General features: G+C 31.3%; 1 protein-coding gene across 1 annotated transcript in view; it reads left to right on the top strand.

Moving 5' to 3' along the window:
* Nucleotides 1-811: 811 nt before the first annotated feature.
* Nucleotides 812-14,847, top strand: part of LOC131855661 (spectrin beta chain) — a 69,489-nt gene continuing 55,453 nt past the window's right edge. The window contains exon 1 of the mRNA XM_059206959.1: nucleotides 812-1,155. The gene's annotated coding sequence lies outside the window, so the exon portion shown is untranslated. The remainder of the gene's footprint in view (nucleotides 1,156-14,847) is intronic.

Genomic DNA, 14,847 nt, shown 5'->3' with positions numbered 1-14,847 from the left:
TTTTAGTTATGTAGTCTTTGAGAAATTTACACACTTTATTTTTTTATTTTATTACATTTAAAGAATCACTATTATCGTTGATATTTGAATGAAAACAATTAATATGCTATGACAATAAGTTATCTAATGTAACTAAAAAAATTCATTATCAATTTATTTTACCAAAATTCTGTAATCTTTAGAGAGTTCGGTATCCACTCAAAAAACTTTCTTCCAGATCAGTAAACTTAGAAAAAAAAAATATCAATCTATGGTTAGAAATGACATCACCTTTGTCAAAGATTAAAATATGTAGGTATATAAATTATTTGCTGTCGAAATGTATGGGTGATTCATTATTATTAATATATAATATATAGATGATTATTTCTTGTAAACGCATCAAAAATCTCTATTGGTTTCTACAGAAAGTGTGTCACACTGTCCGTACACACCAATTCGTTATGTACTTTATATATAATACATAACTTTTCGAGATAGATAACACGTTAGTCGATGTTTTTATTATGTACTATTAAATATAATATTTTTGTTTGATACGGTAGACATACACGTCTCTCTAATAGTAGGACACAGTATCAAATTATTGATTCTTTGTAATTTTAATTATAGGAATAAAAAAATAATCAATCTTTTGTTACATTTTAATTCGTCAAATTATTTAATATTCATATTTTTTAACATTCATATTGTTTTTATCCATTATTATAAACTGCAATAGGTACCTAATAATAATGGAATGAATTCGACTGTAGTGTCTGTTAATTTACCACGTCGAATCTATGGCTCTATGGTATGGGCGGTTCGCTTCGCTTGCTGCTCGTACTTGTACCCGAACGAAAGGTGGGTGGTGTGCGATAATAACATGATGCTTTCGCGACGATCCTTTGCCTACTCGCCATCGATGCCGTATTCGTACTCGTAGCCACGGATGATCTCGAACTGTGATTAATTCATAATTACATATACAGAAAGGTTATGTTTGCAAAGCTGAACGTTATTTTAGAAAATATTTTACGAGTGTTTGTGCCGTGAATCGTGAAATCAAATTAGACAAGATTTGTTACAGTTTTCTTATTTATGTTTAATATTGTGTGTGCCGACATATCTATGTGGATAGCAGACTTGGAATAACTTTCTTGGATTCAGTATCAGGTATGTTTTTATTTATTTATATTGTAAATTCACCACATTCTTTATTTAATTTAAGTTTATTTAGTTATGGTCACAGACTAATATATCTATAGGTGCATAGTTTGATTAAAATTTTGCTTGAATCCCAAAATAGGTACTTAAACTAGATGCTGAAATACATAATCCTGTATGTTTCTTATAAAAAAAAGTTAAATACCTACCATTCTTTACTACAACTACATCTACCAAGACAGATACTTTGATAAAATGTTAAATTATATAAAATAGATGAACTATTCTGTCTTCTGTACCGTTAATATGCTCAAGGGTCTTTGATTATTTTAAATTGGTTCTAATTAGGCTTTCTGGAACATAATAATAGATATTAGACAGTCAAGTAGTGTTGTAAAATCAGCTTTACTGAAGTCAATACATATTGTAATTAAATCCATTAGTCTTAAGAGTGGTTATGTATATTCTAAGCATATCCCTCTTTTCTCTCACCTTATTTGAGTAGACAAATCAGTGATTACATGATATTTATTTGACCTATTTGATTAGCATGATTGCACTGACAGACAGTTTTTTTTTATTCTGTTGAGTTAATTGAATCCTATGTTAATAGTTTTACTCATATACATTTTACTTACTCAAACCTACACCCACATCACAAGGCACGGAAACCGAAGTTCCCTCAGCTTGATGATGGACCCGGCACCATGCTAAAAAGTTCATAAAGACTCTCATGTACAGACCGCAATCAGTTACATGTTTATTATTTGTATAGTTTTTATGTTTGTATTCCACAATGAGTTACACTTTTGTCTGATCTAATCTGAGTTTTTATATCAGAATTGATACTTTCAATGTTCAGGACAAGGAGCTTTTCTTAGGCCTTTAGAATGAAAATGCATGAGTGATATCATAATATGATGTATGTATATAGTGCTTGTGTAAAAGTGAGAATCACCGTTTCATCAGATTTCATCTGGTCTCTCAGCTTGTTTGTCATTCCAATTGTATAAAAATTACAAATGTATTGAACAATTCAGAATTGGTAATATAGTTCATAGATTGCTATAACATGAGAAAAAAAATTAGAAATGTAAAGGTACTATAAAAACCACATTCTATTTTTATTGAGTTCTCAATATTTCAGCTGTGTTACAACTGCTATGATAATAGGGTAAACTGAAACTGGGTTGACCATTTTTTGTACTAATTATAGGTATAAGTAATGACCCCATCAAATTTAAAACAATATATTATTGTTACTATATCTTCTTATACATTTCTAGGAAATAATATTCTATATACTTAATTATAGTACTAGTATTCTGATTTTGAAAATGTTTTGCATAAACTTAGTGATTTGGTGGTGTTGTGGTCATTTTTTGCTTTTTGGTCCAGCAGTGGAAATTTCGTATACTTAGTAACAATTTTATTATCATAATTATGTAAACATGTATAAAAGTAAGTTATCAAATACCTACATATCAGTGTTTATCAGTAGCATTATTCACATATGGTATAGGTACAGAAATATCATTCTATAAACTTTTTATCTATATATTACAGTATAAATGCTTGAAGTAGATGATGATATGATTTAAACATTAAAAGAAGGAAAATAAAGAAGAGGTGTTTTAGTGCACAGGTCTGCTTCAAGTCGAATCAACAGTTATTTATTTATAGGACTTTTTAACTGCTTATGAAAGTACATTTTTTATTTTAATATTTTTTCCCTACCTTGAAAATATGTTTATTTTTTTAATTACTGTAAATATATCTATACTAATATTATAAACAGGTAAAGTTTGTGAACTTGTGGATAATCTCTGGAACTACTGTACCAATTTTGAAAACTCTTTTACACTTACTTGTCACATACATATAGTTCTGTAAAATTCTCAAATTCTTAAATAACTTATTGAAATTTCTTGTGTAAAGGAGTTTTTTATTTTTTTTTTATTTGAGGTAACTCGGTTCTTGTCCTTTTCCTATTACCTGTCTAATAAAGACTAACAAGTAGGATTTATTTTAATATAAATTTCTTGAAGACTTGTGGTATAAATTTTAATAGACTATACTTTATTATGGGTTATAGTCTCAAATTATATATTTTTAAATATTGTATTGTGTAAAAAATATATATTATTACAAATATTGCAGCTTCACATAAAAGAAATCCCAAATCTATACATTATAAACAAATTCTAATAATTGAAATCTAGTGATGAAGTACAATTACAAACTTATCTCCAAAATGACCGGACGCAACTTTCATCATCATCAAAAACAAGTTAGGTAGGATATAAAGCTTTTATTAGCTTTCGTCCTAAATGTTCGGAAGTCAGTGAAAGCAGACTTCATTGACTAATAAGGCCAGAGTTCAAAGACTCGGCTATCTACCTATTTAATCTGTGCCTATGATAAACGTGGGTGTATCCACAGATACGAACATAAATAGATTTCGCAACTATATATTACCTACCTACCCATGTAGTTACGATATATTTGCGTATATATTTCTTTACATTCTACCGCAATTTGAATTACCTTCACTAAACTTCCATTGGAGTTCCTATATATGTGCATTGTATATATATAAATAAGTATAGAGGGTTGATAAAAAGAGGCCTATATATACTAGTGCATTGTATATATATATATATATATATAATATAGCTTATTATTGTATAGAAAATACATTGGGTTTTTTGATGATTAAAACAAAGAATCCAAACTCATAAATTTCCGCGTTTATAATATTAGTAACTAAAACTACCAAATATATTATATGCAAATTAATTGCTAGTAGTATAGGTAGTACTGACTCGTTTTTCATATTTAATATTATGTATACAAATCGTGGAAATACCGGACAAACTAATTATTGAGGATGACGCTCGACATTACTGTGCCTGCATATAGTTTAATCATATATATGTATAATATACAATAAATGAATATATCTTAGCTACATATAACAAATGATATAGTAGTTACTCGTAAGTAACCACATCATCATTACATAGTATAAAACAAAGTCGCTGTCGCTGTCTGTCCGTCCCTAAGTATGTTTAAATCTATAAAACTACGCAACGGAATTTGAAGCGTTTTTTTTAATAGATAGAGTGATTCAAGAGAAAGATTTATATATATAATACATGTACACTCGGGCTAAGCCGGTTCGAGTAGCTAGTATAATAATAATAACATCTCTGGACAATTCACACAACGCCAACTAGTCCCAAGGTAATCAGAGCTTGTGTTATGGGTACTAGACAACTGATATAAATACTTAGATATATATTTTTTTGTAAATACATACATATTATACATAGAAAACTCCCAGACCGATACAAAGATTCATACTCATGAATACAAGTGTTTCTATCGTGCGAGGAATCAATCCCGCGACTATAGGAAGTAAAACAGCGTGCTAAACCGCTATACCATCGAGGCCGTCAATGCATGTATCTACTTAATTGAAGAAAAACATATATATAATATTTGCTTTTTTAAATTTTACTAGTAAGTATCTCTGTGGGAATGAAACTTTTTTGCAATAAATATATTTTGTATCTAATCTAATATAGTCCTAGATACAAGTTGTTAGCACAAGAAATTTCATTAAATTATGTCCAGTAATTTTAGTTGATAGATAAACAAACAGACAGTTCAAAACAATTAAAACCATCTGTATTAGGTCGACGCGATCTCGTTACAGTATCATTATAATGTATTACAAGGTATGTCAACAGTCAATTTCTGTTTTCAAAATCAGACACGTATTTCCCCCATATAAGGGTGTATGACAGGGGTGGCAAGCCGGGGGAGGGGTATGCGTGCACTAGGGATATGCGGCTCGGCGACGCCAGGGCTCGATCGATATTGCTTGCCAGTGTTACCACGTTAAAAGTGTTACCACTAGATCTGGTGTATTTGACCTACTTTGATGGGCAAAATTTGTTTTTAGTGGCTAATGAATTTTTTTATTTCGCAAATATCGCGCGGGTAGATATATATATTTATACATCGTCTGCGAAGTAGAAAATATAAATCGGTTATACAATGAAAATACCCGTTACATCACTGAAATTTTCGGATAAAAATTAAATTTTATAATAACAGTTATTATTTTTATATTTCTATAATATTTATTGGAGCTAAATTATGAATTAATTATTTTAGGTACAATTTTTTAATATTGTTATTAATAAAAAATGCAATGTCATTTTACGTAAAATTATAATTTGGTGGTTTTCCTAGTAGCTTTATTAAAATTATAGTGGTTTTGTGGTGGTGTTTGTGTTCTGCCTAGTGGGCTTGCCCAAATGTTGTTAGCAACACTGTTCCTTGCGCCTCACTCTGTCTAGTTCGGTCCGCGGTGCGCCTGTCTGTCGGCCAGTGTTTCGTGTGTTCATAGCCTTACTGTGGACTCAGTGAGTCTCAGTGTAGTGACTCTTATTGGATATACGGAAATGAGATAGTCCTCGTTGAACTACTGGTATGTTGTGTACTAATTAATTTAATCTGTATTATCAATAGTTAGGTTTTCGGTGCAGTGCCCCTGTTTATGAATCAATAGTGCGGTTTCCGTGTCACTAGGAAGTGGGACTAGACGTGAGAACTTATCTCTATCGATACATATGTATTAAGTGTATAATGAGGTCAAATAAAAAGATATAGAGCAGTACAATGTAAAAAGAAATGATTAATTTGTTAATTATTAATTAGATATTTTGAAATAAATATTCAAAATGCTCGTGGTATAATAATTTTGAAGGAACACTACAGTTTCTTTGAAGTAGGTTTTAGGTTTAGGATTATCAAATATTTCAATTTTTTATTATAAAGAACTAATAACAGCCAATATATTATTACTGATTATATAGGTGAATGTTTATTACTTAATCATGAGTATATTAGTATTAAGTGGCTGGATAGCTTTTAATGAAATTTGGTATATAGATAGATCATATAATAGATTAATACCTTTGACCTGTATTCATAGGATTAACACTGCGATTTATAGGTATCTAAAATTTTAATTTTAAATTTATTTATTGTGCATAACTAATGATAATTACACTTTGTGTTGGTATGACTGTGCTTTAACGTCAGGTTCATACCTACTTGCATAATTATGTCCAAATTGAGTGTCAATGTCACATGATGTAATATGTGTAGGCAATAATAAGGATGGGTTTGGAAAAACATAAAATAACGACAGTCTTATTTAATAGTAATATTTCGAAATTGCTTACAATCTCCAAAAAGGACATTTCATTGAAATATCGTTTTTTTTTTAATTATTCTATTACTGATGGTGCTATTTTTGCCAATGAAGAAAGTTACATTATCGGCAATGAAAATGGGCTGTCCATTTTCATTGCCGATAATGTAACTTTCTATAAATTACAGAATTTCTGTAATCTTTCAATTTTTTTTAATACTAACCTCTGTAACCAAAAATTGTTGAGTAAAGTATAAAATACCCTAAGCCAAAGTATTAAAACTCTGTGACGTTCCGTAAAATATTTAGGATGCTGTGGATGTTAATGGGAACTCGTGACCTACGTTTCCTATGCCAGACAGTCCAGAGCAAACTTGTTGGGTTACTCCCTCCCCCTGCCCGCAGTTGTCCCGCCCCTCGCCGTCATTGAGGTCACCCGCGCAGACGTATTGAGAGATTGACAGATACTGGATATCGTGTGGATTATGATATGGATCCGGTCTGATTCACTGCAAATACTTAGTAACATTGTAAATTGTAAAGATAGATTGATATAGTCTATTTTATCTTTTCAAATTTCAAGATGGAGGAAGTTATCATTCCTATATCATTTTTCAACCAGTTGCTTGGTCAAGAGCAATTATTGAAACAAAATAGCATATCATGGAGTAACTCCTTTTTCAATTCTCCGTGACTACTTACGACAGACATACGACAATGTGTAATGTTGTGAGAATGTGTCTGACTGTCTGGTTTTTACCTTTTTACGACTAAACTGCTGAATAGATCTTAATAAAAATTGATGTGATGATTTAATTATTATCAAAAAAGCAGACTTAGTCGCGGGTAAGAGCTAGTTGATTAAAAAGTATACTTCCGTGTTGTTATCTAAAGACGTTTTATAATTTTGGATAGTTGATTGTCTTATAGTAATTTTGTAAGGGTTAAAATTTATGTTAATTCTAGTAAAATCTTTCATGCAAAAATCTTTAATATTGTAAATTATACGTATACATTTAACTTAAGATGTATAATGGAAAAAATATAGTTATATAATCAAACAAAATAATTAATAATATGCGTATGCTTGAGTCAAGCCAGGTTTGGCGAGCTGATAGAAGTGACGAAACGAAAGTACCTCGTCCTCTCCATCCATTGCAACGCCCACTTTCTACTGCATTGCTAACAAACCAGACTGGTATGAACATTATCATTGCGTACATATCTGTTTTTCAAACGATATGTGTACTTATTGCGTATTGGAACTTGAAACCTAATATATTTATAGTGGGGAAAGGGGATTGTTAGTAATAGTAATGTGGAGTAATAACCCAATTGCTAGCAATATGGTACATTCATCAGTTTAACCTCCTCGCGATTCCCTCTGGAAACCATCATCATTTGCTTCTTCCTTATCCCATTTTTTTGGGAATTTAATATGTTGAAACCGTTGTGATTAATTCCTTGTTAATCATGATGGACAAACTGACCTGACCCCATTCTCATTCAATCTCAATGTTAGTTACCATACTCTTTTGAAACGGCTTGACTGTTTTTATGCATATTCAGTAGGTCTGAGAATCGGTTACTTTTTTATTTGTTTTATTATTATTATTATTTATTTATTTTTATTTATCATACCTAAGTGATAAGGGTTGTCCACCCCTAAAATTTTTTCTTGGGCAATTTTTTTTTATAATATAGCATTCAAAATTCATACATACAACCTAAATTTTCACCCTTCTATCACCAACTCCTATTTTTTAATAGCAATTTTAATTTTTATGACCATATAAAGCTACTGTTATATTTATACGTAAAATTAGTAAAAATCACGGGATCTTACCACGTTTTATATTTATTTGCTGAGTTCCCGATATTTACTAATTTTTACTAATTATACGTATAAATAATGACCGCGTCAAGTTTAAAACAGTATACTGTTAATACAGTATTACAGTATATTATTTTCCACTGGTGATCCGCCACCGCATACTGTTAGTGCAGGTGGGTGAACCATTCCATTAACATATTAAAAAATGGGTACTGAGAATATTATGAGAGTGTTTGGATGACATTGGCGCAATGTTATCGTATGATGTTCGGATGATATCATGCAGTAGTGTCCATTTTTATTATCTTTGCAACGTGATGTCATCTGCTAATTCGTACTATTTGCTGTTCTATTTGATGCATGCTCTGATACCGATGGTCTTGCATACAAAGCGATTAAAGCCATCGTAAAAATAGATAGGAATGCTCTTACATTGTAAAGTTCGTTACAGAATTGTTTTATAACACTTATGTTTATTGGATCTATGTATATACGTGTAGATAACAGTTATCTGTCATCTGCATTAATAATATCTAAGATACAGTACGCATAGTGTGTTATTTTAAAAATAGTCGATTTATACTATGCAGCGAACGAATGAACAAAATGTTTTTGAAACGTTCGTAGAATAAATAATACTCTTTCGAATGTTTCCACAAACAAAAATTTAAGGGTTACGTAAGGAAGAATCTACAGATCTAGTTTGAATTTGATAAATATCTTACGAGGTGCAAAAAACGCGTCTATTAAAAAGCCTCTTCTTGGGTAGGGTAAAAAATATTTCTTTTTTATCCTAATCTATACTTATTATATATATAAATATAAAACAAACACCGTTCGCGTTCCGCGTCTGTCTGTACCTATGCTCTCTCTCAAAAACTATATCATATCTACTATATCTATATTTATACTACTCAGAAATTAAGGTTTTATTGTATTAGTTAAATGTTTAAATTTATTGAAATACCCATGCGAAACCGGGGCGATCGCTAGTAGTAGGATGAAGTAAGAACTCTAATATCCTTGTGTTATGAAACTCTAGTAAATGTGTGTGTAATCGAAGGACACTGAGGATATTATGTAGAATTAAATATAGCCAGTAATTTAAGTATATATTACGCAACTTATACCACGATTATCGCAGTATCAACCACACCCATTTAACTTCATATAATATTACGATGCCGGCAAGCTGTATACTCTACTCATACCTACTGTATTATACTATTTTCGAAGTACAGTTTGATGAGTCAGACATACTTAGCTGGCATTATTATGCGAAGCTTGTAGATTCGTTTAATAGTAAAAAATAACAGGTGATGTCATAATAATAATTATATTGATATACTTCCGTTTGTTATTTAAGAATTTTAATGTTTACTGTTTGTCTCATTGAAATTAGAGTATGAATGATCGGTTATTTATTTATTTAATACAGGCTACTAATGGACCATATTATAAATATATTATACACTAAAATACATATGAAATAATATTATAATACTAATATAAAATTGTTTCTGTTGTTTAAAGTACATTTATCATTTGCATGTAATATCAACTTATAAATTCTTCTGACCATGTTTGATTATTTGTATTTCGGAAGCAGGAGTAGTTTTTAATAATGATAATGAATAGTGCTCTTGACTCATCTTCCTTTCTGTACAGGATGAAGTCAAATTCTTCAGTTTAATCTGACCAATGAACATAATAGGTTTATGAGTAAACGTATAAATTGAGTTTTTTTGCCGAGGTAGACTGTAAAAAGTTGCCTTCGTGTGGGGTACCTGTCTTACCTATTTCAGCCGCCAAGCAGCTTACGTTGTAGGCTGTTTCGGTCGAAGATAAGGTTCACTACTTTATCTTCGACCGAAACTTTATAAAAAATAAAAATTACAAGATAAGAGGCATGCCATCTTAGTTCTATGAAACAGCAACATTTGAGCAGTATCTCGGGCGTCACATGATAACGTTATGTGCCATAGTGCTGTTCGTAATTTTTTTGGAAACATTCTGTCGATGCGTCAGTGCTGTCAGTCCAGGTAGGTAAAGTCGGTTTTGAGCAGACAGAATCAGCAGAACGTTGAAAATAGAAACTTCACGATAATCTTTGGTTCATTATACGCTGAAATAAAACAATAGCGCATAATAAATCGTAGACGACATTTAAATTTTGCTGGATTTGAAGTAATTGTTATTCATTCAGACATTGTGCGGCTCTAAGTCTGTACAATAGCTCCGTTATTCCGGTCGATATGAGGTTAATATTTTTTGCTGTTTGATTGAATAAAAAGTAAGTCTATTTCGTAACATTGGTTTGTGTAATTGATTTACAAGATGCTACTGAACACGAATATAGTTTATATAATGAAATGCGCTCTATGAATATTTACGAGAACTCCATAAAAAATATCAAAACATGATGATTTAATATTTTTTATGAGATATTATTATATATGAGATATATAGGATAGGAGAAAACAATATAAATTATAAATACCGTAATGCATATGGTATTTATAATTTACTTCATTCATGCATGAAATATTGAATTCAATTACAATACTAGTAGGCGACACTGATAAAAATAATGCATCAAAAGCTAAGAGGAATTTTTTACTGCACTTTGTTCATGTGGTTTGCAGTTAAAAACACCAGGAGTTGTAGATTCAGTATAACAGTTTTTAAATAAATCCTACGGAACTAATCGAATACGTTCGTTCAGAATGAAAAACGGTTGATTTGTTTCAGACGTTTCAGTTGATCGGTTCGGTTGTTGTTCGGAGTGGCAACATTGTTTATTTTAAACAGCGATTAACACTGCTTAAAATACGTTTCTAATTCATCTTGGTGGTTTTAAAATGACCAAACCTGATATTACCATTTTAATTGATTTAAAATTTATGTTCCTCGGATTAGTAATATTGTTTATTTTAAAGACCGTTTAATATTGTTTAAAACAAGTTTATAATACATCTTGGTAGCTATAAAAAGGCCACCCTGCTTTTGATTCCAATTCGCGTATATTTGATGTGGAGAAATAAATGGTTTCGTTGTATTTTTAAATTGATACATAGGAATTTATTGGATAGTATAAAAGTTTTGTATTAAACACGAACGAAAACGAATATGTACGAAATTCTGTTATAAGTATAAAAAGACTTATCGTCTGTGTAAGGTTAAGAATGTATATTACTCATAGATGTATATCAATTTGTATTAATTTTATTATCTTATTAATATTATAAATGCGAAAGATTGTGAGTATGGGTGTACTGAAAACTACTTTTATTGAAACTTTACAGACATATAGCTTATACATCAGAATAAAATACAGTGGACCCCCCGGTAGTCCGACAATCATTTTGCAGGGCAGTGTCGGACTATCGAATTTGTCGGATTATAGAGTACTGCCTAAGACCCCTTATAGTCCGAATTTTTTTACAAAAGAGTATCTTGTAATCCGACAAATTACAGATCCAGTGATAAGATTCTATGTTATATATGTATGTATGTATATGCACTCTGAAGTATATTGTCAAAGTAATATTCAATAACAAATAATAGACAATGTCGGATTACAAGGGGGGCCGGATTAGACAGGGGCCGGATTACCGCGGGTCCACTGTATAGGTTATAAATTTCTTGTGGATGAAACCGCGGGCATAGTTCGTACTTAAATAAAAGAAAAAATCTGTACGAATTTACTGTCGATATATGTTGCAACTACAAATGCAATGGAGTGACCTTACGTATCTTGCGCAATAGTGCAACGGCGACCACAAGGATACGACGAGCGTCGGCGCCAGTTGTTTGAGCCCCATCTTATCAAGTAATTCAGAGTTACAAATATAAAATTATCTCCCCTATTTCGTCGTGCGACCTCTCAATTGACCTAAAGACATGCCATCTCCGTGACATAATCAAATCATACCGAGTATAGGAATCAAGAATTCGAGACGCTATTAATATTAATTTTAAAACGTTACAATTCATTAAATTTGTATATATTACTTTAATAGTAATCTTAATCTTATTATAATATTATAAACGCGAAAGTTTGTGAGTATGTATGGATGTTTGTTGCTCTTTCATGCAAAAACTACTGAACGGATTTTGATGAAACTTTACAGTAATATAGCTTTTACATCGGAATAACATATATGCTATAAATTTCTAGCGGATGAAACCGCAGGCGTAGCTAGTAGTAAATAACATTAAGGCCTACCTGATAGTATGTGGCACGTCTATAGTCGCCTATATTACATTAACAGTACCATAGACATGATATTTTGTCCTCAGTAATGGCATAGGTAATACCATATCTCATCTTTCAAACGAAACAGCTTCCAAAATATTCTGCTTCGCAGCTGAAATAGGTGAGGCAGGTACCTCTGTTGATGACGCAGACGGCGTTGTACAAATTGTACCTTATTAATATTCTTGAAATGGTGGTTCATCACACATTGTTTTCCATTTCAAGTGGCAGAGATACTTGGTGTCTATAAATATTAATTGAACATACGACGTGATGCCATTAATGTGATTCATTATCATTAATGGCCAATAATTCACTGTTTTCTTAGATGACTTGTTAATTATCATCATTATTCGCGGTGAAATTTGATAATGTGTTTATATCTGCACTTTTAGGGCAGTTAGTCATCCGATCATAAATGTTTCGATGAGTAATCAACTGCCCTTTAGAACATTTCTATACGGGCACAGTGTTCAATTCCTCTGGAATTCAACAGTACTTTTTTTAGATATCTAAATATAGAGTTATGGGCCAGTACGTACAGCAGCGAGACTGGACAAAGGTATTCTATGCAGTGTAAATGTGTTAGATTAAAGTTTTTATATAACTAATGAAACTACTACATTATACTTAAAATATTTGATTTTCCAATTAAAGTATAAATATAAATCCGATTTGTAATATATTATATCAATATATGATATAGCAAGTAATTTTGTTTTACGGTAAAAAAGTAGGTGTAGTTATTTGAATTTCTATTTTTCATGTTTCAAAAGCAAAATTCAGTCAGATCTAGACATAATTTTTAATTGTAAAAATAAGAAGCCGATATTCAAAATGATTTCATTTTTATAAATCTAGATTATCAGCAAATAGAGTATTACGAAAAAAATTAGACACCTTGCAATTGCGAAACGAAAAACAAAGTATTGAAATAATAACACAATAGTAAATTACAAGTTCTTTATTTCAGCCACCAAACAGCCTTGCTTTATTTTGGTTGAATTTAGATAAAACCGAAATCACAAAGTCCTACGCACTCTAAAGACTAAAGTGTTACACTTTGGTCCTTCGGAATGATAATGTATGGGATGCCACATAAACGCTTGCATTCCAACACACTATTCCATTATCATCCATTAAAAAAAATAACCTATCAGGTATATCAGCTTATTTGCCATTGCAATAACAGAAAACAAAATAAAAATTCATTGTCTCGTTGGAGGTCGTGCAATGCTCCCATTGTCCAATGAAAATATAAAGACTACCCAATACTGGTACTTATCCAGCCAAGTTTTTAATGTATATCGTATAGCCATAGCAAACAGCGGACGTCCGTGGCCCTTTCATGGTTGAGCAAGCAACGCGTTAATTGCACGAACAAAAGTCGGTCTCGAGAGCTTTCTACTGCCGGCTCAAAAGGTGTGATTGTGGAGTTTCTGTTCATTATTGTTTGAAGTTGTTTCGCTTCCACTACCACTCTTATAATGTTTATAACAGTTAGGTATTGTTCACTTATCGAAAAGTTAAATAAATGCTTTTGTACTTGTGAAAGAAATATAATTAAAGTACTTGCTTCGTTATTAGAAATCTTGTTGACTTTATCAGGATTGTAAGTAAGTAGTACGCAAATTCGGAGAAGAATTCAGGGTACAATAAAAGAAAAACTTTACCAGAGGTAGTATTGCAATTGTAGAGCTATCAAAATATTATTTCTATGTAGCGTGGTACGTAATGTAGTGTACTGAGTAGTTTCTTATACCTATATACTTACAGGATAAGCAATAATCATAAGATAAGATACTGTCCAAATAACTCGTCATAATACCTCGCTGAAAGAGCATCTCGTACATTTTCTTTAGTATTATATTTTTAATACGATTATTTAGATCGTACCAATAAAACTTTTGATGCGATGAAATCTGGCACTTAATATTCCGGCAGTGGAGTCCTGAGTCCCGCTCTATGGAGGTCGACGAACTCAAATCCAGTCCATGTCTTACACTCGTCGGCTCACGTAACAGCAAGTTTCTGTAAATGTATGTCTAACATTTGTACGCATATGTCTGATTACGTACAGCTATACTATTAAAATTAGCATTTATTCGAGTTTGTCTTAGTATTTGATTACGTTATAACATTTACAACAATCGATTTAATCGAAATGCCATGACTGTGATCAGTCAAGTCAGATTTCGTATTTGTCTACCTGTATGCGTTATGAATTTCGACGTCACTGTGTCACTACTACCATTTTTTTTGATCATAAAATCAAGCTCATTGATACGAATAAAACACATGGTAGTAATGTGTTTTATTCGTATCAATGTCAAGCTAAAGTATAGATAGACTAGCTTGATTTTATTTGGCAAGGAAAAC

Source organism: Achroia grisella, unplaced genomic scaffold (genome assembly GCF_030625045.1).
Source record: "Achroia grisella isolate CSIRO2021 unplaced genomic scaffold, CSIRO_AGI_Agris_v1 utg146, whole genome shotgun sequence".
NCBI lineage: Eukaryota > Metazoa > Arthropoda > Insecta > Lepidoptera > Pyralidae > Achroia > Achroia grisella.
This window is presented reverse-complemented; position numbering and strand designations above follow the sequence as displayed.